The sequence below is a fragment of the Bubalus bubalis genome, chromosome 6 (genome assembly GCF_019923935.1).
Source record: "Bubalus bubalis isolate 160015118507 breed Murrah chromosome 6, NDDB_SH_1, whole genome shotgun sequence".
NCBI lineage: Eukaryota > Metazoa > Chordata > Mammalia > Artiodactyla > Bovidae > Bubalus > Bubalus bubalis.
Genome location: NC_059162.1, coordinates 108,164,625 through 108,188,458, shown reverse-complemented (window position 1 = coordinate 108,188,458; position 23,834 = coordinate 108,164,625). Strand labels below are relative to the sequence as shown.

Below are 23,834 nucleotides of genomic sequence, written 5' to 3'. Positions count from 1 at the left end.
TTACAAACAACAATTCCTAGAGATAACAGTGGCCCATCAAGGGCCTGATGGGAGCTTCCCATATGTCAGGCGTGAGGCTTTGTACCTGCAATAACCTTAAGACCTGAGGGGCAGGGCAGGGCAGCCAAGTGCCCCCAGGCCCCGGTGTTGAATTCTCATCCTCAAAGAGTCTCCTTGAGGGACGTTTCCAGCAAGATCATCTCCTGTTCTGCCTTCTCCTGGAGCCTCACACAGGCTGAGCAACAGGTGAAGCTTAGGACGCTGGTTCATGGGCTGATGGAGACTGTGCTCTATAACAATCAGGTGGGGAAGACCTGAGTCCTCCACTTCAACAGAAAAAAGTAGGAAGATGGCAAGGAAAATCTCCTGATCACTGTGTTCTACACAATACACACAGCAGCATTCGTGAAGTGTTCCACTTTCTGGCATATTATCCAGCCCAAGGTCACACAGAGAGGGGACGTCAGAACCAGGCTGAGGACAAGCCTCCTTCTAGCCCCTGCTCTCCCAGGCATCCTGGGCTGGGGATGAGCGTGAACTTGGTCTTTTCAGTTCTGAAAAGAACGTACTGGGAAATGTATGCATCTTCTCTTGAATGGGTAGTCTGTTTCCTAAAGAGATGTGTGCAAACAGAGTGGTCAGGATAAGGTCCACATGAGGCTGAGGGTGAAGAGGGGGTACAGGCTGGAGTGGAGACCTTTGACTTTAAGGACATCCCTGTGAGCTTCAGGACTTGAGGACATAAGGACAAATTCTGGGTTGGTGGGTGTGAGGAGAGCAGAAGGCAGGAACTTCCTGCCAGCAGCAGTACCACTGAGAAGGGCAGGAGGGCAGGACTCAGACGGACTGGCCATCACTGGGCCGGGTCCCAGGCGAGGCCCTTCTACTGATGATCCTGTGACCTCACCGACTCCACCACCCAGGGCACAAAACATCCATCCTGAAGGAGGACACAGACTGAGGAAGTTCAAGTGATTTGCCCAAGATCATAAGCTCTAGGTGGGGAAACCGGATATGCACCCACATCTGATGGGTTCTTTCTCCCACACATCAAACTTGGGGGAACTGTGTACCCCATTTCTGAGCCCTGTTGGTGTAACTCTGGGCTCTGGGCATCCTCATCTTCCATGTCCACAGCTTTCAGCTCCACCGTGAGCACCACTCATCACAGCACCTGGAATCTCCTTGCCCCAGGAGCCAGGGGTCTCTGCTTCCATCTCTGCCTCATCTTCCATTCTGTAATGCTGGTCAGAGGCCCTCCCTCGGCTCTCTGAAGGGGCTGCTCACTCCTCCCAGAGCCTCTCCTCCTGTAGCATGCGCCCCAGATCAGGGCAGGGGAAATCTCTCGCCGCCCTCATCTCATTCCCAGTGCAGTGCTGTTCTGTCCAGCACATTCCACGTACGGAAAAGTTTCCAGCACTGACCATCTGAGACTCCTGCCTGAGAAACGGCCTTTTCTCCAGACCATGACCCTGCCTGAGCAAGACCCTCCCCAATGGGTGTTTAGTTCACCTCTGGAGGAAGAAGTGACTGACCTGGTAAGTGGATAAGAAAAACTCCTAGTTATCCTCCAGATGTCAGATTAAACATCAGTTCCTCAAAGCCCTCCCTGACCCATTCTCAGAGTCTGATCACACTGCACACCAGTCCCTCAGGTAACAGAGTTTATAACCAAACCATAAATAGCATGGCACAGTGCGGGGTATCTGCGCCCTGCTGCGAGGCTACATACCCCAGCAAGGGGAGCTGGGCTTATCGTGAATCCTCAGTACAGAACTCTGCTGCGAGGCTATATACCCCAGCAAGGGGAGCTGGGCTTATCATGAATCCCCAGCACAGAACTCTGCACACGATAGGAAGGCAAGCAATAACTGGTGAATGAATGAATGAACAAACATATGCTCCAGGCAGAGCCAAGGCACCCTCCTCCGGGTGCCTGCAGCCCCCTGGACACAGCTTCCTGATTTCCCCATCACCCGGTACGAGTCTCTCATTCACAAACTCACAGCTCCAGAGCCAAGTCTGGCCCAGTAATAGATTTAAAGTAAATAATTTTATATTTTAAAAAATCACTGTATTAGGTCTGTGGTAGGAATAGGGCGTTCTTACCTAAGAACAACAACCAAGTCTCCAGATGGCCAGACGTTGGGAATCCACTTGCCAATGCAGGGATCCATGGGTTTGATCCCTGATCTGGGAAGGTCTCACATGTCGCAGGGCACCTAAGACTGCACTGCTGAAGCCTGCGTGCCCTGGTGCCCGCGCTCCACCGCAAGAGAAGCCTACACACCACAACTGCAGAGTGGCCCCCACTTGCCGCAGCTGGAGAAAGACTGCACGCAGCAACAATAACCCAGCGCAGTCAACAATAAATTATTTCTAAAAATCAATATATTGCTTTATCTTGAAGGATGGGAAGATCTGACAACAATCAGGGGAGCTGAGTGGTAGCTGAGCCGCTCTTTAGATGAGCACCAAGTCTTCATAGCCGGCTCATTGGAAAAGACCCTGATGCTGGGAAACACTGAGGGCAGGAAGAGAAGGAGGTGATGGCAGAAGAGGTGGTTGGATGGCATCACTGACTCAAGGGACATGAGTCTGAGCAAACTCCGGGACATAGTGCAGGACAGGAAAGCCTGGCATATTGCAGTCCATGCATGGGGTCGCAAAGAGTCGGATATGACTTCAACTGAACAACAGCTACAAAAGTTTCCAGATGACCAAGGCCCCCCAACTCCCTATTCTTACTGCAGACCTGCTTCTTCATCTGTTATCTGCCCACACATTGTGAGCATTTTGGTTGGTGAGCTCCTGCTGTTTCCACAACACTGCCCTCTCCGCAAGGCTGTGAGCTCCCTAATGTCAGAGCCTCCCCCATGGGGCCAGGCACAGAGCAGAGGAACAATAAGCGTTAGCTGAGTGAGTGAATATAAGCAAGAACAGGAGGAAGCTCCAGGGAGTGGTAAAACCAAGTGGAGCAAACTTGGGGATTAGGAGAAGAAAAAGCCTTCCCTAAAGGAACGGGAGCACCAGATTATATGCTCTTTAAAAATTAGTTAAGAAAAGATAATTGAGTGCACCAAACACTTTGCATTTTGTCTCATTAACTCGCCCGTGCTTAAAGTAGAGGGTGGTGAGTAGGTTAATTTCATTGAACTGGTTTAATAAATAGAAATCCATTTTTCAATGTCTCCCAAGAATGGAAATCCTCTGCTGTTTTCTGGCTTCCAAAGGGGGCCTGGGACTCTACTGCCACCTGGTGGTAATTAGTACATATTGCAGGAAGAGTACTACAAGGGTAAGGGAGCCAACCTGGCCCCACCCCCATCCAGTCCCCAGGCAGAACCGCCCTTCACAAAGGGAAGGCACAAAATAGGGCAGAAGTGACTGATTAAAAAGAGAAATTCAAACCTCAATTGCTGAGCATTCGAGGCACTTGAGTCAGTCTAAGTCCTCCCCAACCCTCGATTACCTTGACTATAATCAAGACAGACCTAAATAACTAATCCTAACACAAGGCAGGCTGGAGCCCAAGTCCAGAACTGTCCCATCCTCTGAGTGTGGGTGTTGCAGCTCAGGTTGAACTAACCAGAATACTCAGTAATATGGGTCAGGCACTGAGCAAAGTGCTTACTTCCTCTTTTTATTTTTTTCCTCCAGCATAACTTTACAACAATCTTGAATTAAGTCCAATTAGCATCCCATTCTGCAGATAAGAAAAATGAGGCACAAAGAAGTGAAGCCTCTTACCCAAAAAGCTAATGAGTAGCAGAGAAAGAATTCAGATCTGGCTTAGACCTGGCCAACTCCAGACCTCCTCACCATTTCTTTAGTCTCCTACCTACCTGTTCTAGACTCAAAGTGGCCTTTTTGAGACTCCAGGGCCCACCAGAAATCAGCATCTCCCCCTCATCACCTCAGCAGTCTCTGGAAAGACTAGATAAGCACAAAGAATGGCGGTGAAAGTGCCTGCCTCATACCTTGGTTCTGCTCCCACCCTCCTCGCTGGCCCCCTCCACAGCCTCTAATCCACAGGGCTCTCATCCTCTGGAGCTTCTCCCAGGCCCACCTGCCCCAGGGGAGACCAGCTGCTGATACAGAGCCTGGGGCCCTGGCTCTGTATGACTCCGTCGTCTCCATGCCAAGTCACAGCCTGTCTGGGCAGCACAGAGCCTTGTTTGCTGATTGGCAAGTTCACAGTATGGGCCGGTGCTCCCCGAAGAGAAATACAAAACCATAATTGTCCCCATATTGGCTTGTGTTCTTTATGGAAAGAAACAATACACAGCCTTTGTGTTTGAAAAAAAAAAAATAACTGAAACAAAAAATTTCCAGTTCACACTCTTTTGAATTGAGAGAAATAAGTAAACACTATTTCCCAAATCCATGTTCACTGGGAAGCCTCCTTTTATTATATTTATGCAAAAACATGAGCCGAATCTCATCCTACGCCACTATAAAACACATTCGATAATAAAATGCAAACGCTATTTGCAAAGAATTACAGAGGATCAAGTTCTGGCCGATTGTGCAGAGTCGTTTAAAATTAAGAGTTTTAAGCTTCACGTATCCCAATTTTATTTTGTAATAATCTATGCCTTTAACTTACCCTGTTTATATTTGCTCCGAATAATGTAGCCAAAAATCCACCGAACATTGATTGTGAAAAGGGTAACTCATTATCTGCTTCTGCCCAGAAATAACAGAGAAAGAAAGGAAGGTGTTTGCTTGCACTCCCACAATTCTTTGGAAATATTTGCTTTCAGACGGTTTGTAATATTGTGCAGTGTGCATATTTCTGCATGGGAGCTTTGCAATTTTGAAAAGATACGAAAAAGAGAAAAAGAGACTAAAGAAGGTTTGCACCTTCTTTAGCCCTTGTTACCCTGGAGCTTAATCTGCATACCCACCTGAGGGGTTCTGGGGCATTGCCTGGCTCTCCTGGGAGCATTTACATGAAGGGCCAGCCAGGAGGATTGGGGGCGGTTGCTGGAAGGATCTCACACCCTATGACATTAAAGGAATATGGAGAGCCAATTCCCCCAGTGCTAAAGAAGACACCCTGAGGAGGCTGGCATGTGGAGGAAAGTCAGCCTGAGCCAAAGGAGTGGATGACTGCATGGCTCACTGTGCCAGGGAGCAGGCAGGAGCCCCTTTAGTGGTATCAAGACCTTTGGTCACCCAGTAGGAAAGGACAGGAGGCACCAGCAGTGCCAGGGTACAGTCCAGCCCATGTGCCTGCTGACCAGTCCCCGGGAGCTGGGCCCGTGATCCACCCGTTTTCACATAAACTCTCTGGGACTTATAGACCAAGAGGCTTAGAGATCTTTCTCACTTAAGTGAGGACGGGAGAAGGGAGGTGCCCAGCAGGAGGATGGGTAAGGTCTAGGAACCAGCAGTGAAGCCTGGTCCATCCAGGATCCCCATTCACAGCCTGCCTGCACTTCTTTTTCTTCTTCCTTCATCCACCTTATTCACTGTTCCTCTTCTCATTACTGCTAAGAGTCACATTAAAACGCTCTGACCTTTATGTAACATTATTCTGCTTTCTCCAGAGCACTTGTGGTACACAAATGCTTCTTAAACTGGGGTGCACATGCCCTTGGGGGCCTCCCATCCACGGGCCAGGGAGTTTGCAGAGCCATGTGGCCCATCTTGCTGGCATTAAAATTACCCAGTGGTTAAATAACTTAAAACATTGTCTTTGTGCTAAAAGAAAGAACACGGATATATTATGGAGCAGAATGCAAAATACACATAAATTTTTAAGCCCAGTAAGACTTCAAATAAATTGCGAGCTTGTGGCAGGCTGCTTGAAAGCTACACCCTCAAACCCTCGGGGTACCTGTTTACTCTCTGTTGCCATTAGGTTTTGCTTTGGTGGAAAAGTTTGAGAAGCTCTGACTTACTTTATCACATGAAAACTTCACAACAGCCCTTTCAAAGTGAGGCAGTTTTAGAGAAGGAGGAATGGAGACCAGAGATGCTGAGAAATTTGCCCCAAGTTACCCAGAAGCAGGTATCAGAGCCTAAATATTGTCTGGGTAATCTAACTGCAAGTCCAGTATTGACTCCACATCAAGGTCCTGCCAGGCACATTGACCCACTGGAGGCAAAAGGCCCTGGAGACAGGTAGTGGTGGGCCTACAGCTAGAAAGGATGCTTTACAAACTTATAAAGTCCTCCCCCATAACACATGGTTTCAAAATTCATGGGCAAGAAGATGATCCACACCTGGGGAGCTTAGATCCAGCAATTCTTACCTCACCCAGATAAGCCACTTTCAACTCTGGACCACCGACCTCAGAAGCTGAGGGCAGAGAAGGGTGCCTCTGGTTTTCTGGTAAGATCGAAAGGCAAGGGCCAGACATGTGGGGTCCAGGTGACCCCACTCTCTTCCTCAGTGATCAGTGCTATCAGGGCAGGTACTGGCTCCCAAGCCATTGGGCCCAGCAGGACTCTGGAGGCAGCTGCCCAATGGTTGGCTGCAGGAAGGATTTGAATTCCAATCGGGCTGACTCCCAACTCCCACCCTTCCCAAGCAGCCTGCGGTTATGAAATGAGTTCCAGCCTGGAGTCAGGAGGCCTGGTCCTGGTAAAGCGGGAGTCACTCCAGCACCCAGAGTTTCTAGACCCAGAGATACTTGGGTTCAAATTTCAGTTTTCCCACTCACTAGCTGCATTCTCAGGCCAACTATCACATGCCTCTGCCTCAGTCTCCCCATCTGTAAGTGGGGACACAACTGGTACCCAGCTCACAGGATCTTCACAAGGATTAAATGAGTTCATCTGCATGAGACACTTGGAAGAGAGCCCTGTACAGAGCTGTGCTCAATAGAGGTAAGATGTTATTGTATAAAAATGAGAATGAAGGGGGACTTCCCTGGTGGTCCAGTGGCTGAGACGCCACAGTCCCAATGCAGGGGGCATGGGTTTGATCCCATCAAAGAGCTAGATCCCACATACCACAACTAAAGATCCTGTGTACCACAACTAGACCCAACACAATCAAATAAATAAATATCAATTTTTTAAAAATGAGAGTGAAGGGAAAATGGGCATTAAAAGAACATATCTCAACATAATAAAGGCCATATATGACAAACCCATGAGCTTCCCTTTAGCTCTGTTGGTAAAGAATCTGCCTGCAATGCAAAAGATCCTGGTTCAAGTCCTAAGTTGGGAAGATTCTCTGGAGAAGGTATAGGCTATCCACTCCAGTATTCTTGGGCTTCCCTGGTGGCTTAGAGGTAAATTATCTGCCTGCAATGTGGGAGACCTAGGTTTTTTACCCTGGGTTAGGAAGATCCTCTGGAGGAAGGCATGGCAACCCACTCCACTATTCTTGCCTGGAGAATCCCCATGGACAGAGGAGCCTGGAGGGCTACAGTCCCTGGGATTATAAAGACTCGCACGTGACTGAGTGACTAAGCACAGTAGAGAGCATGACAAACCCACAGCAAACATGCTTAATGCTGAAAAACTGGAAACATTTCCTCTAAGATTAGGGACATGACAGAGGCACCCATTCTTACCACTGTTATTCAGCAGAGTTTTGGAAGGCCTAGCCACAGCAATCAGAGAAGAAAAAGAAATAAAAGGAATCCTGATTGGTAAAGACGTAAAACTCTCACCATTTATAGATGACATGATTCTATACATAGAAAACCCTAAAGTTGCCACCAGAAAATTACTAGAGCTAATCAGTGAATTTAGTAAAATTGCAAAATACAAATTTAATACACAGAAGTCCCTTGTGTTCCTGTATGCAAACAATAAAAAATCAGAAAGAGAAATTAAGGGAACAATCCCATTTACCATTGCAGCAAAAAGAATAAAATGCCTAGGAATAAACCTACCCAAGGAGACAAAACTGGTGATGGAAGTAAAGTTCGATGCTGTAAAGAACAATATTGCATAGGAACCTGGAATGTTAGGTCCGTGAATCAAGGTAAATTGGAAGCAATCAAACAGGAGAAGGCAAGAGTGAACATCAACATTTTAGTCATCAGTGAACTAAAATGGACTGGAATGGGCAAATTTACCTCAGAAGACCATTATAGCTACTACTGAGGGCAAGAATCCCTTAGAAGAAATTGAGCAGCCATCATAGTCAACAAGAGTCCGAAATGCAGTACTTGGGTGCATTTTCAGAAATGACAGAATGAACTCTGTTTGTTTCCAAGGCAAACCATTCAATATCACAGTCATCCAAGTCTGTGCCCCAACCAGTAATGCTGAAGAAGCTGAAGTTGAACGGTTCTAGGAAAACCTACAAGACCTTCTAGAACTACCACCCAAAAAAGATGTCCTTTTCATTATAGGGGACTGGAATGCAAAAGTAGGAAGTTGAGAGATACCTGTAGAAAAGGGAAATTTGGCCTTGGAGTATAAAATGAAGCAGGTCAAAGGCTAAAAGAGTTTTGCCAAGAGAACACACTGGTCATAGCAACACCCTCTTCCAACAACACAAAACTCTACACAAGGACATCACCAGATGGTCAACACTGAAATCAGATTGATTGTATTCTTTGCAGCCAAAGATTGAGAAGCTCCATACAGTCAGCAAAAACAAGACCAGGAGCTGACTGCGGCTCAGACCATCAAATCGTTATTGCAAAATTCAGACTTAAATTGAAGAAAGTAGGGAAAACCACTAGACCATTCAGGTATGACCTAAATCAAATCCCTTATGATTATACAGTGGAAGTGGCAAATAGATTCAAGGGATTAGATCTGATAAGCAGAGTGCCTGAAGAACTATGGACGGAGGTTCGTGACATTGTACAGGAGACAGTGATCAAGACCAACCCCAAGAAAAAGAAATGCAAAAAGGCAAAATGGTTGTCTGAGGAGGCCTTACAAATAGCTGAGAAAAGAAAAGAAGTGAAAAGGAAAGATATACCCATTTGAATGCAGAGGTCCAAAGAATAGCACAGAGATATAAGAAAGCCTTCCTCAGTGATCAATGCAAAGAAATAGAGGAAAACAATAAAAATGGGAAAGACTAGAGACCTTTTCAAGAAAATTAGTGATACCAAGGGACCATTTAATGCAAAGATGGATGCAATAAAGAACCAAAATTGTATGGACCTAACAGAAGCAGAAGATATTAAAAAAGAGATGGCAAGAATACACAGAAGAACCATACAAAAAAGATCTTCATGACCCAGATAAACATGATGTTGTGATCACTCACCTAGAGTGATATCCTGGAGCCAGACATCCTGGAATGTGAAGTCAAGTGGCCCTTAGGAAGCATCACTACGAACAAAGCTAGTGGAGGTGATGGAATTCCAGTTGAACTAATTCAAAGCCTAAAAGATGATGCTGTGGAAGTGCTGCACTCAATATGCCAGCAAATTTGGAAAACTCAGCAGTGGTAACAGGACTGGAAAAGGTCTGTTTTCATTCCAATCCCAAAGAAAGGCAATGCCAAAGAATGTTCAAACTACCGCACAATTGTACTCATCTCACACGCTACCAAAGTAATGCTCAAAACTCTCCAAGTCAGGCTTCAACAGTATGTGAAATGTGAACTTCCAGATGTTCAAGCTGAATTTAGAAAAGGCAGAAGAACCAGGGATCAAATTGCCAACATCTGTTGGATCATCAAAAAAGCAAGAGAGTTCCAGAAAAACATCTACTTCTGCTTTGTTGACTATGCCAAAGGCTTTGACTGTGTGGATCACAACAAACTGGAAAATTCTTCAAGAGATGGGAATACCAGACCACTTGACCTGCCTCCTGAGAAATCTGTATGCAAGTCAGGAAGCAACGGTTAGAACTGGACATGGAACAGACTGGTTCCAAATCAGGAAAGGAGTACGCCAAGGTTGTATATTGTCACCCTGCTTCTTTAACTTATATGCAGAGTATATCATGCTAAATTCCAAGTGGGATGAAGCACAAGCTGAAATCAAGATTGCCGGGAGAAATATCAATAACCTCAGATATGCAGATGACACCACCCTTATGGCAGAAAGTGAAGAACTAAAAAGCCTCTTGATGAAAGTGAAAGTGGAGAGTGAAAAAGTTGGCTTCAAGCTCAACATTCAGAAAACGAAGATCATGGCATCCAGTCCCACCACTTCATGGGAAATAGATGGGGAAACAGTGGAAACAGTGTCAGACTTTATTTTTTTGGGCTCCAAAATCACTACAGATGGTGACTGCAGCCATGAAATTAAAAGACGCTTACTCCTTGGAAGGAAAGTTATGACCAACCTAGATAGCATATTCAAAAGCAGAGACATTACTTTGCCAACAAAGGTTCATCTAGTCAAGGCTATGGTTTTTCCTGTGGTCATGTATGGATGTGGGAGTTGGACTGTGAAGAAGGCTGAGCGCCAAAGAATTGATGCTTTTGAACTGTGGTGTTGGAGAAGACTCTTGAGAGTCCCTTGGACTGCAAGGAGATCCAACCAGTCCATTCTGAAGGAGATCAGCCCTGGGATTTCTTTGGAAGGAATGATGCTCAAGCTGAAACTCCAGTACTTTGGCCACCTCGTGCAAAGAGTTGACTCATTGGAAAAGACTCTCATGCTGGGAGGGATTGGGGGCAGGAGGAGAAGGGGATGGCAGAGGATGAGATAGCTGGATGGCATCACTGACTCGATGGACGTGAGTCTGAGTGAACTCTGGGAGTTGGTGATGGACAGGGAGGCCTGGTGTGCTGCAATTCATGGGGTCGCAAAGAGTCGGACACGACTGAGCGACTGATCTGATCTGATAGACTCTAGAAAGATGATACAGATGAACCTATTTGCAGAGCAACAATGGAGGAGAAGGCAGAAAACAGCCTTGTGGACATAGTAGGGGAGGGAGAAGGCGGGACGAATTGAAGGAGTTACATGGAAGCCTATACATTACCACATGGAAAATAGAGAGCCAGTGGGAAGTTGCTGTATGATGCAGGGAGCTCAAACCCACTGCTCTGTGACACCCTAGAGGGGTCGGAAGGAGCAGGAGATGGGAGGGAGCTTCAGGAAAAGGGGGACATATGTATGCCTATGGCTGATTCATGCTGATGTGTGGCAGAAGCTGATACAATACTGCAAAACAATTATACTCCAATAAAAAATTGTTTTAAAAAAGAATGAAATTAGAACACTTTCTAAGGTCACAAAAATAAACTCAAAATGGCTTAAAGACATAAATGTAAGACCAGAAACTACAAAACTCCTAGAGAAAAACATAAGCAGAATACTCTTTGACATAAATCACAGCAGCATCCTCTTTGACCCACCTCCTAGAGTAATGGAAATAAAAACAACAATAAACAAGTGGGACCTAATTACACTTAAAAGCTTTTGCAGAGCAAAGGAAACTATAAACAAGGTGAAAAGACAACCCTCAGAATGGGAGAAAATAATAGAAACTGAAACAACTGACAAAGGATTAACCTAAAAAATATATAAGCCGCTCACGCAGCTCAGTATCAGAAAAACCAACAACACAATCAAAAAGTGGGCAGAAGACCTAAACAGACATTTCTCCAAAAAGTACAATGGCTAATAAATACTTGAATAAATGCTCAACATCTCTCGTTATTAGAGAAAAGAAAATCAAAACTATAATGAGGTATCACCTCACACCAGTCAGAATGGCCATCATTGAAAAAATCTACAACTCAATGCTGGAGAGGGTGTGGAGAAAAGGGAACTCCCCTGCACTGTTGGTGGAAGTGTAAACTGATACAATCACTATGGAGAACATTATGGCGATTCCTTTAAAAAAAAAAAAAAAAAAACAAGGAATAAAACTACCATATGACCCAGCGATCCCACTATTGGGCCTAAACCCTGAGAAAGTCATAACTGAAAAAGACACATGTGTCTCAGTGTTCATCGCAGCACTATTTACAATAGCTACAACATGGAAGCAACTTAGATGTCCATCAACAGATGAATAGATGAAGAAGTTGTGGTACATAAATACAACGGAATATTACTCAAACATAAAAAGGAATGCTCTCGAGCCAGTCCTAATGAAGTGAATGAACCTAGAGCCTATAGTGAAGTAAGTCAGGAAGAGAAAAGCAGATATTGTATATTAACACATATATATGGAATCCAGAAAAATGGTACTGATGAACCTGTCTGCATGGTAAGAATAGAGATGCAGACTTAGAGGACTGATTTTTGTACACAGCTGAGTTGCGGGGGAGTGGGAAGCAAGGGTGGGATAAATTGAAAGAGTAACATTGAAACATATACATTACCATATGCAAGATAGATTGCTAATGGGAAGTTGCTGTATAACACAGGGAGCTCAACGTGGTGCTCTGTGACAACCTAGAGGGTTGGAATGCGGTTGGAGGGTGGGAGGGACCTTCAGGAGGGAGGGGACATATGTATACCTGTGGCTGATTCATACTATTGTATGGCAGAACCCAACATAATATTGTAAAGCAATTATCCTCCAATTAAAAATAAACTTTAAGAAAATGAGATTAAAGGGATCAAATGGTGACCCCAAAGACCTCCACCCTCACAGCAGTGCGCCGATTGATGGGTGGGCTGAAAGATGCTGTGTCAGACTTAAACAGCTGCCCTGCCTCTCCCATCACCCCCAAGCTGCTCAAACTTCAAGTCCACAACTAATATCCATTTCAACAACTTATTAATGAGTATCTACTCTGGGCCAGGCGTGGCTGGGGCATGGGGGACACCCTGCAGAGCCAAACAAGACACAGTCCCTGTGTGTCTAGAACAGAGACAATTAAAGGACCCACAAGCAAATGATAACTAGTGGTAAATTTTTGTTTAATTGGTAAGTTGTGTCCGACTCTTTTGCGACCCCATGGACTGTAGCTCACCAGGCTCCTCTGTCCATGGGATTTTCCAGGCAAGAATGCTGGAGTAGGTTGCCATTTCCTTCTCCAGGGGCTTTTCCCAACCCAGGGATCAAACTCGTGTCTCCTGCATTGGCAGGCAGATTCTTTACCACTGAGCCATCTGGGAAATACTAGGTTGGAAAATAAACAGGGGGAGGAGATAGTGATAGGGAAGTGTTTTTGATGGGCTGTTTCAGGAAGGCCTCTCTGATAAAGAAACAAAGAAGTATTTATCATTTATAAATAGTATTTGTTCTCCCTCAGCTTCACAGCTCAGTCGATTTCCCAGCTTGGAGATCCATTGGCATGGTGGGCACCCGAGTGATCCCAGAGGCCCTTGAAGAAAACAGGGAGGGTCTGAGCATCACAGAAGAGGACGCTCTGATACTATGAGATTTTGAGAAAGGTGCTGAGGGTGTTTGTCACTAGCACACTCAGGCTGGGAAAAGGCTGAGACTGGGAGGCTGAGTCTGGAGTACTGACTGGGACAGTCCAAGACCAGTTACAGGATCCCATCACAGAGGTCCATCATCTGCAGGAGCACTTAAGAAGAGGTCCCAGGTCACACTCCAACAGAGCCAACTTCAACAGCAGGAAAGTCATCTTAAGGTGGAACTGCTCAGCCTTCCAAATTGTGAAATAACAGCCTGAATTTAAATCTTCCAAGCTAAACTCAGTGGTTTTGCTTTTTTACGGTTAATAGAGGTAGAGCTATTCTGTGTTCAGTATTAGAATTTATCTGTAAGTTACTCTAGTATCAGACACACAACGGTTGGTCTTCCCAGGTGGCACTAGTGATAAAGAACCCACCTGCCAAGGCAGGAGATGTAAGAGAGGCCGGCTCAAACCCTAGGTCAGGAAGATCCCCTGGAGAAGAAAATGGCAACCCACTCCAGTATTCTTGCCTGGAGAATCCCATGGACAGAAGAGGTCTACAGTCTGTAGGGTCACACAGAGTCAGACACGACTGAGCCATCTAGCTTGCACTCACACAAATGTTACTGTATGTGATATATATGATAGAAAACTACAACTTCACATAATTCTAATCTATTAAAAACACACTAAAACCTTAAAAATAATATCCACCACATTGAATGGTATGTGTGTGCGCTCAGTCGCTCAGTCATGTCTGACTCTGCGATCGTATGGTCTACAGCCTGCCAGGTTCCTGGGCCCATGGAATTTTCCAGGCAAGAATACTAGAGAGTATTGACATTTCCTACTCCAAGATCGTAATATTATAAACAATGTTCATTGAGAAATAGAGAAGCAAGAAGACACAGGGCTCTCTGAGTGAAGAACATTCCCAGTAGAGGAAGCAGCGTGTGCAAAGGCCCTGAGAATGGGACAAGCCTAGGACTTCGGCTTTTATTCTCAGGGTGAGAAGGTAAATTGCTCTTTAGAGCAGACCAGAGAGCAGATGTCTTTTCTTTCTTGTCTATCAAATTCAAAAAGCTAATCCACAAGTCCAGGGAGTTGACCCACCTTGTCCAAGGTCAGTCACCATCCAAACGTCCCTCCCTATTGAGACAGAAAACAATAGACTACATGCCCAACACATGTGAAAAGCCTTGTTTTCATTAACAGAAAGGAGGATGGAAGGAGTGAATGAACACAGCCTCCTCCTCACACTGAACAGTCATATTTAATGTACAGATCACAGAGGCAGGTAATTCATACACAATTAGTAGCAAATTGAAAAATCAAAGCAAAGTAAGTTAAAAAGAGACACAGCAAAGAAAACATGCCTTCTAAATCAGCCTTTCTGAGCTGCTTCAGGGCACCCTGGAGGGTGCTGTGAAATACCAAGTTTGCCAGTACTTCTGATGCAGGTGTGGCCCTGCCAAGGGCAGGCGCAGTGTCTCCCATGCCTCCCGGGAGCTCAGGTGATCAGTCTCTGGAGATGCCGAGATGACGTTAAGCTTGTGTTTTGGGCTGGCCATTGTGCTAAATGCCTTACCTGCCTCGTCTCCTTTAATCCCCGCTACCCAAATCCTGGGAGGTAGGGAGGATTTTCTCCCATTTTACAGAGAAGAACATTGAGTCCCAGAGAAGTTAAGCTAAAGGTATTAAGTTTACATTCATTTGAATCCTTGTCGATTCAGGAAATTTGTATGATCTTAAATAAGAGTGGGAAAATTGGCCCAGAGATGGGAGATTGGAAATGATGAGGCAAAGCTTTGGAGAGAGAAAGGGGTAGAGAAGCAATATTTGTTGAGGCACAAGACTATTTATTGAGGCACCTCTCACGTCTCATTCATTCCGTGTGACTGCTCTGCAGGACAAGGATCGTTAGTCCGACATTCCAGATGGAGAAACAAGCTTGGAGGCATTGCTGGACCCGCCCAAGGTCGCTGAATGGTAGCAGAGCCCAGATTCCATGCCAGGGGTGCCGGGCTCAACAGCCCACAGCTGCTTCTGCCGCTGGTCCTGCCACCGTGTCCCAGGACTCACTGCCTCTGGGAAGTGGCCCCAGCTTCTCCTGTGACTTGCTGTGTGATCTTGCGCTCGTGGCTCCCCTCTCTGGGTCTCAGTTTCCTCTTCCATAAAACGTGGAGGTGGGTGGAACCATCTTCAAGGCCCCCTTGACAGTGAGCCTCTGAGTCTATGGCAAAGAAGCAAAGCACAGACCAAAGCAGATCACTTGCTGACTCCTGCCCTGGGCAGCCCACGAGAGAGAGCACGATCCCTGTTGCTGTGTCTGCGACCCAGCCTCACCCCAGCCTCCCCACCACCTGTGATCTCTGAGCTGATAGGGCTTCTCACCCTGGACAGTCAGAGATCTGCCCCCTCCTGGTTTCCTCTCTCTCCCCATCCCCCACATCTGCTCCAAACCAAATCCAGTACCTTCTATCTCCTTAGCTCCTCTTTCAATGGCCCCCACAGTCTCCACCCCCAAGACAGGTGCTTGATTCCTCCCCATCTCTCCCACAGGCCACACAGAGCCCTAAGGTGGTCCCCCTGCCCCAGTTTCTTCCATGAGAGTAGCCAGGATCTTTGCTGAATCAGATCTTCTATATGTTCCAAATCCTTCTTCAATGACTCCCAAAAGCCTATAAGACAAATCCTTGAGCATGACATCTGACATTCAAAACCCTTCAAGATCTGGTCCTAATCAGCCTCCATCAATTAATTTCCTCCCACCAACCCCGTCCTCCTCTCCCTACATGTCAGTCATGGGGTCTTCTTTTCCACCTCACTGCCACAGTATATGCTATTTTTCCAGTTGATATTTCCAGCCCTCCCCTCCTCTCTGCTCCCTGCCTGATTCAAATGCCGTCCCCCCCAAATGTCCCAGAGAGGTCACAATCTTTCCCTTCCTTCCGTTCCTGTGAATCTTTTTATGACCGTGATTTATTTGATTCTGTATCTCCAGTGCCTGGCACCGAGCCTGACATATGGGATGGATGTAGATGCATATTTGATTGATGAATGGAAGTTTGACACCTCATTCCTTCGTGGGCCAGGGATTTGTTTTCGTCTAGAATGTCAGGTTACCCAAGAAAGCTCTGTCCATCACCCAGAGCACTGCCGCCTGCATAAACAATGCCTCCCAACATCCCCTTCGCTCATGCCCTGGAGTCCTGCCAGTTTGGTATCTGAATGTTCTCTCTCTCTCATTGTCCCCTTCCTCTGATCTGTGAGCCTCTTCCTCCTCTCCTTGGTCCCCCTTGAACCCTAAGGCCCTCAGTGCAGGGGCAGGTCTGATAGAGACAAGATGAAAGACATGTAGTAGAAGAATGTGAGAAATTGCCATACCTTGCTCCTTGAGACACACATGTTTTGTTCTGTTTTTTGTTTTTTAGGAAAGACATACAACCAATAAGATCTAACTAAGTGATGACCATCCAAAAATGAAAGCCCATGTAGCACATAAAACGACAAGGCAGCTCTATAGATATTGCCAAGATGTAATTACGGTTTACTGAAAAGTGAGAAATTTCGACAGAATCCAGTTTGTATAATATGACTCCATCCTGGCAAAGATGGAACAAGTCTGAATGGCCACACACCAAAATGTCGTGGGGTCCATTTCTGGATGGTGGGGGTTATGGCTTATTTTTACATTTGTCCTCACACTTTTACACTGTCTGATCTTTTTACAAAGAGCATGAAATTTTATGTTCAGAAAAACAATAAGTGCTATTTTCATATTGAAAAAAGAAGAATGAGGAAGAGGGCAGAGAGGAGAGGAGAGAAGGGAAAACTTCATCAGAAACAAAGATAACTGCCCCCCAAAGACACTCTGAGCTTTTCCTGCCAACTCACCAGGGGCACCCACTGCCCAGGTAAGACCACCTGATCGTGATTCCAGAATCTAGTCCCCTGCCTCTAGGCCATGCTCCAGGGACCAGGTTCCTTGTCATCTAACACTCAGCTCCCTATCACACCCCTGTGCCTTTTAGCTGAGGAGTAAGAGAGTTCATCAGGACTTTTGGCTCAGACCGTTGCGTTTTGTTCCTCTTCCTCTGAATGAAACTCCTGGACAGGAACCCATCCCCTTACCCATAGCCATAAGGAGAGACTCACGTGGAAACACTGTACAAATGACCAGCTTGGCACCATCTGAAGTCTCACTCCTTCAGGGCACACGATGGGAACCCACAGCGGAGGGTTTGAATTGGTTAAAGCTGGGACGTGAATCTGCAGGGTGCTGGGCTTCCACACAGAGGCAGTTAAGTCCTGGCCCCTCTCCCTAGTGTCAGGATTGCATTGACCTGGTTATTTAATTCCCCTGAGCCTCTGTTTCCTCACTTGTAAAGTGGGGACAAAACAATACAGTCAGACTGCCGAAATACTGCAAGTTTGGTTCCAGACCACCACAATAAAGCGAATATTGAAATAAAACATATCATATGATTATTTAATTACCTGGTGCATGTAAAAGGTATGTGTGAATGTCTGTGTGTGTGTGTGTGTGTGTGTGCATGCGTGCACACGTAGTCACTCAGTTGTGTCCAGCTCTTTGTGACCCTCTGGACTGTAGCCCACCAGGTTCCTCTGTCCATGGGATTCTCCAGGCAAGAATACTGGAGTGGGTTGCCATTTCCTTTTCCAGGCCATCTTCCCAACCCAGGTATCAAACCTGGGTCTCCTGCATTGCAGGCAGATTCTTTACTATCTGATCCACCAGGAAAGTCTATTAAGTGTGCAATACTATTATGTCTGAAAAATGATATACATAACTCAATTTTAAAATACTTTATTGCTAAGTAATACTAACCATCATCTGAAGCTTCAGCAGGTTATAATCTTTTTGCAGTAGTAACATCAAATGTCACTGATCACAGATTACCATCATAAATATAATAATAATGAAAAAATTTAATAGATTTGATTTTTTTAAAGTAGTTTTGGGTTCACAACAAAGTTGGGCAGAAAGCACAGAGATTTCCCACACCCCATGTGCTCACTCAGGCATCACCTCCCACACTGCCAACACCGCCCACCAGGGTGGTGAGAATCATAGACTGACACATTGTTATCAAAGTCCACAGTTAAAATCAGGGCTCACCCTTGGTGTTGTACCTTCTATAGGTTCAGACAAATTTATAATGACATGTGTCCACCATGATAGAATCACACAGAGAAGCTTCATGCCATATAAATTTTGGTTTTAAAATTCATTTAGCTAATATTTTATTTGAGATTTTACATCTGTATTTTTAATTGGAGAGTTGACAAAATGTGGGAATCACCAAAACACAGCCCAGAGACATGAGACGAGTAAATGCTGCTGGGAAACGGCACCAGCAGATTTGTCCGATGCATGGTGGCCACAAACCTTCCATTTGGAAAAAAGGCAACATCTGCAAAGTACAATAAAACAAGGCCTGCTTGTACAGATGTTACCGGACTAGTGAGGGTTGAGCCAGATGACATGCATACAGCACTTAGCACAGCGCCTGGCACTTCGCGGGCACTTAATAAATGGTATCTTTTATTATTATTAGCAGAATTGTTTTAAACCTGCCGTGGGTGGGTCCTAGACAGGCCAAGGCTATTGGCAGCCCCGTTAACAACAGTGTGTGTCCCCATCGGTTACCATTACGAGGCTGGCAACGCCTGAGGGATTCTGATGGAGGGGAAATCGATTGGGGTGCATGCACGAGGGAAAGAACTACATTTGTCAGGGAGGGTTGTTGCCCAAGAGAAATATAAAGGGCTCCTTTTAGCTCATTCTCTTTCCTCCTTGAGAACATCTAGTCTTATTAAAACACAATGAGGAGCATGGTTCCCACCTTCATCACAGCTAGTTGGGAAGCAGAAGATGCTCAGGCAAAGCAGAAGAAGGAAGCAAGCCATCTGTCTGTTGGGGCCAATGCCTAAGGCGTCTCTAAGGATCAGGATGAAAAGAAGGCTTGTGTGTGCGCGTGTGTGTGTGTGTGTATGTGTGTGTGTGTGTGTGTGTGTGGTCAGCAGCAAGAGCACCCCAGCCAGGGCTCAGGTGCAGGGAACCCGTGCAGGATGGGTCCTGGGCATGGGGTAGGCTTGTGTGGTCCCGGATCATCTTTTAATACCAGCACCTCTCCTCTCGCTTCCTGAGTCCCACCTGTTCCAGCCAAGTTTCTCAACTCAATGCCCCTACTGATATTTTCAGCCCACATTTGACAGTCCCATCTGTGGGTCTGGGTCCATTTTTTCATTCAGCCCACGGATCTGTATGGATGCCTGCTGGGTGCTGGGAGAGACACAGAAATGTAACTGATTCAAACCTTCGGGGGGTGTGTCCTCTAATCACTGAGATGTGACATGTGCACCAACATACCCAGTCACGTCAATCCATCAGGCCACTCTTCTGCTGAAAAATCTACAGGGTCTCCAAGCACTTGCAAGATGGTATCCAAAGCCTTGAGCCTAGCATCTGAATCCTCCAATCAGCCATAAGTAACCAGCTCCAGCCCCATTCTTCCTCTTCTTGCATGACTGCCTCCTCTGATCCAGCCTGTTGAACACCAATGTGGTCATGCCTCTGGGTCTTTGCCCCTACTATACTCTCCTCCTTTGGACAAATTTCTGCACTTCCTTCAATGTCCTGCTCAAATACCCATTTCTCCACCTCTCTTATCAAGGAACTCCAGGAAATTTTGGTCTCTTTTCCTTCTGTTTCCAGAACATCAGACGCAAATATTCATTTCAGCACTTCCAGTGCTATTATATATATTTATACATGTTCATATTCCCCATTGATCTGTGAGCTCTTTGAAGGCAAGGCCCATGTCCTAGGAATATCTTATAATACAACAGTAGGGGATTAATAAATGTTTGCCTAATATAATAGAGATGGACAATAAATATAAGTAAAAATGCTCAACCTCCCTAATAGTGGGGATTTCCCTGATGGTCTAGTGGTTAAGACTCTGTAACTCCAATGCAGGGGGCACAAATTTGATCATTGGTCAGGGAAGTAAGATTCCATATGCTGCGTGACACCACCAAAAAGTTTTGCTTCCCTGGTAGCTCACATGGTAAAGAGTCTTCCTGAAATACGAGAGGCCCGGGTTTGATCCCTGGGTCAGGAAGATCCTCTGAAGAAGGAAATGGCAACCCACTCCAGGAGTCTTGCCTGAAAAATCCCATGGACGGAGGAGCCTGGGGGGCTACAGTCCATGGAATCACAAAGAGTTGGACACGACTGAGAGACTAACACTTTCCCTAGGAGTAAAGGAAATGCAAATGATAACAAAAATAAGATGCCATTTTCACGTATTGGAGTAGCAAAAATTGTAAATGATTGATAATATCCAGTTCTGATGAATATGTGAGGGCAAGGACTGGAGAGTACAGGAATTGCTACAATCTTTTAGAAGTAATCTGCTAACAGTTAGAATAAGTATACCTGTTGACTCTTCACTAACTCTATTATGAATTTATCCTATAGAAATAAAACCACTTGCACATAACGGATACTGCTTATCTATTGCTTCGTAACAAATTGCCCCAAGCTTAGATGCTTGAAACAACATCCACGTATTATCTCACAGTTTCTCTGGGTCAGGAATCCAAGCACTTCTTAGCTGGGTCCTCTGGCTCAGAATCTCTCGTGAGGCTGCCATCAAGGTTTCTGCTGAGGGACTTCTCTGGTGGTCCCATGGTTAAGAATTTGCCTGCCAATGCAGGGGACGCAGGTTCAATCCCTGGTCTGGGAACTAAGACCCCACATTCCATGGGGCAACTAAGTTTGTTCACCACACCTACTGAGCCTGTGCCCTAGAGCCCGTGCTCCACAGCAAGAGAAGCCACTGCAATGAGAAACCTACGCACCACCACAAAGAGTAGCTCCCTCTCGCTTCAACTAGAGAACGCCTACACCCCGCAACAAAAACCCAGCACAGACAAAAATAATAAATAAATAAATAACAATTTTTTTAAAGGTGTCTGCCAGGGATGCAGTCATCCAAAGGCTTGATTGTGGAAGGATCTGTTTTCAAGCTCACCTGCATGGTTGCTGGCACGATCAACTTCTCCAGGGCTTTTGGATGGAGGTCTTCAGTTCCTCACTGGTGGTTGGCTAAAAACCACCCTCACTTCCTTGCCAGGTGGCTCTCTGTATCAGAACAAGCCCAAGAGGAGAGCCAGAGAGAGAAGACCAAGACAGCAGAAGCTGCAGTCTTTTGTAACTAATCCCAGAAGTGACATCCTATCACCATTGCCATATTCTAGTCATTAGAAGCGGGTCACTGGGTCCAGCTCACACTCAAGGAGAGGAGAATACACAAGGGCATGAATACAGGAGGTAAGGGTCATTGGGAACCATGTCAGAAGCTATCTACACAGGTTGTGTGTGTGTGTTTGTGTGTGTGTGTTAGCATGAATCACAAAGAAAGCTATGAAAAGAACTCTCCAAACCAGAGGTTCCTGGGGAGAGGAGCAGGATTGGAGAGGGAAGAAAAGTGTAAGGAGTAAATACTTGATTTTTTTTTTTTTAGAATCTCTATTTCATTTGACTTCTGAAATAAGTAAGCATTGCTTTTACAACTAAATAAATTAAATTAATATACAATCAGATAATCAATGCCAAAAGTATCCTGTGAATTGAAAGGGGAAAATCCATCCTAGCTTAGAGAGAGAGGTGGAAAATCAAGGAAGGCTCCACAGAGGAGATGGTATTTGGAGTGAGTCTTGAAATACAGGCTAAGCTAGGATGTGCAGAAATGGTAGGAATGACACAGAAAGAGAAGGACAAAACAGAAGGCAAATTAACTGTCCAAGAGCCAGAGCAGTCAAGGTAACCAGGGGAACAGAGCCCACACACTCAGCTGAGGCACCCGGGCCAACCAGGCATGTGTCTACCTGGCTTTCTCCAACTCCAACTCAGAGGGGCTACAGAAGGCTCTTTAGAGGCTGTGGCAACTGCCAGGGTCTCTGGTAGAAGGTTCTAGGCTTTTGTACCTGCTCATACTGCTTCCAAACCCCAATCACAAGCACTAGTCCCATTCTAAGAGGTCCGTGGGCAAAGGTCCTCGGGAGCCTGAAGCTTGTCCTATTGAAGCTCTCAAAGAGACCCAGTAGGAGAGGAGAAACTGCACTTAAGGGAACCTCTATTCATCTCAGAGACAGAGTCCACGCTCTGGTTGCTGTCTGGAGCAAATCCCTCCCTAGCCATTAACTTCATTAATCACCCAACCTACCTCCAGGGAGAACCAGCTCCATCAGAGCCACAGCGCCGGGCTGGCTCCCGCACAGTGGTCCCTGGGACAAAAGAGAAATTAGAAACACAGAGCTGAATCCAGCAAAAGGGTTGTGGTTATATATAAAAGTAAACCACAAGAAACGTAATCCTTCAAAGACTTTCCCGATCACCTGCTCTGGGAGAGGCCTCACATGGGGCTTAGGGGAAGGGGAGGCTTAGAGCCAGCTCCAGGACCTGGTTATGGCCCTTGGCCATATTATTGTTTTTGTTGTTGTTGTTCAGTCGCTCAGTCATGTCTGACTCTTTGCAATCCCATGGACTGTAGCATGCCAGGCTTCCCTGTCCTTCATTATCTCCCAGAGTTGGCCCAAACTCATGTCCATTGAATCAGTGATGCCATCCAAACATCTCATCCTCTGTCACCCTCCTTCTCCTCCTGTCTTCAATCTTTCCCAGCATCAGGGTCTTTTCCAATGAGTCGGCTCTTCACATCAGGTGGCCAAAGGATTGGAGCTTCAGCATTAGTCCTTCCAATGAATATTCAGGGCTGATTTCCTTTAGGATTGACTGGTTTGATCCTCCTTGCAGTTCAAGGGACTCTCAAGAGACTTCTCTAGCACCATAGTTCGAAAGCATCAGTTCTTTGGTGCTCAGCCTTCTTTATGGTCCAACTCTCACATTTGTACATGACTACTGGAAAAACCACAGCTTAGACTTTGCAGACCTATGCGGGGGTCAAGAAAACTGTATCAGTCCGTCCAGCAGGATGGTGTTGTGGATAAAGGAGGTGGGCAGTCAAGGACAGTTTCACAAAGAGGAAGAAACAGGTGAACTGGGTTTTGAAGAGTGAAAAGGAGGCTGATGAGAAGAGAGAGAGATCAGGTACCTCAAGCAGAGGAAACTGCACAGGCAAAGACATGGCATCTGGGTCTGCAGTTCAGTGGGGCTGAACAGGAAAGAGGGGAGGTGAGGGGAAGGGTAGTGGGAGCTGAGAGAGGAAGGGAGGACAGGGCAAGCTGGTGAGAGCGCTTACAAGACAAAGTGTGACAAGTTTTCTTGACTGTAACCTGGGGGCTGTGGTTCATTAAAGATGATTTTTAAAAGTATAACCAGTGGGGAAAGATACAAAAATGGATGGAGAAAGAAAGACGAGACAAGGAATGGACTTTTACTTATGCCTTTTGGGGGTTTTTATAGAAAGTCTATTACTGTTACATTTTTTTAAGAATTTTACACTTTATCTCTTGGCTAACATGGCAAATAATTGACAATAGCTGTGATTTATTAAGGACTTACACTAAGGTCTTTCCACACATTATCTTGCTTAATCCTTACACTAACCCTCTGAAATAGGTACTA

General features: G+C 45.8%; 1 long non-coding RNA gene across 1 annotated transcript in view; it reads right to left on the bottom strand.

Moving 5' to 3' along the window:
* Positions 1-14,476: 14,476 nt before the first annotated feature.
* Positions 14,477-23,834, bottom strand: part of LOC102408954 — a 46,823-nt gene continuing 37,465 nt past the window's right edge. The window contains exon 2 of the long non-coding RNA XR_006551991.2: positions 14,477-15,446. This is a non-coding gene — a long non-coding RNA (uncharacterized LOC102408954). The remainder of the gene's footprint in view (positions 15,447-23,834) is intronic.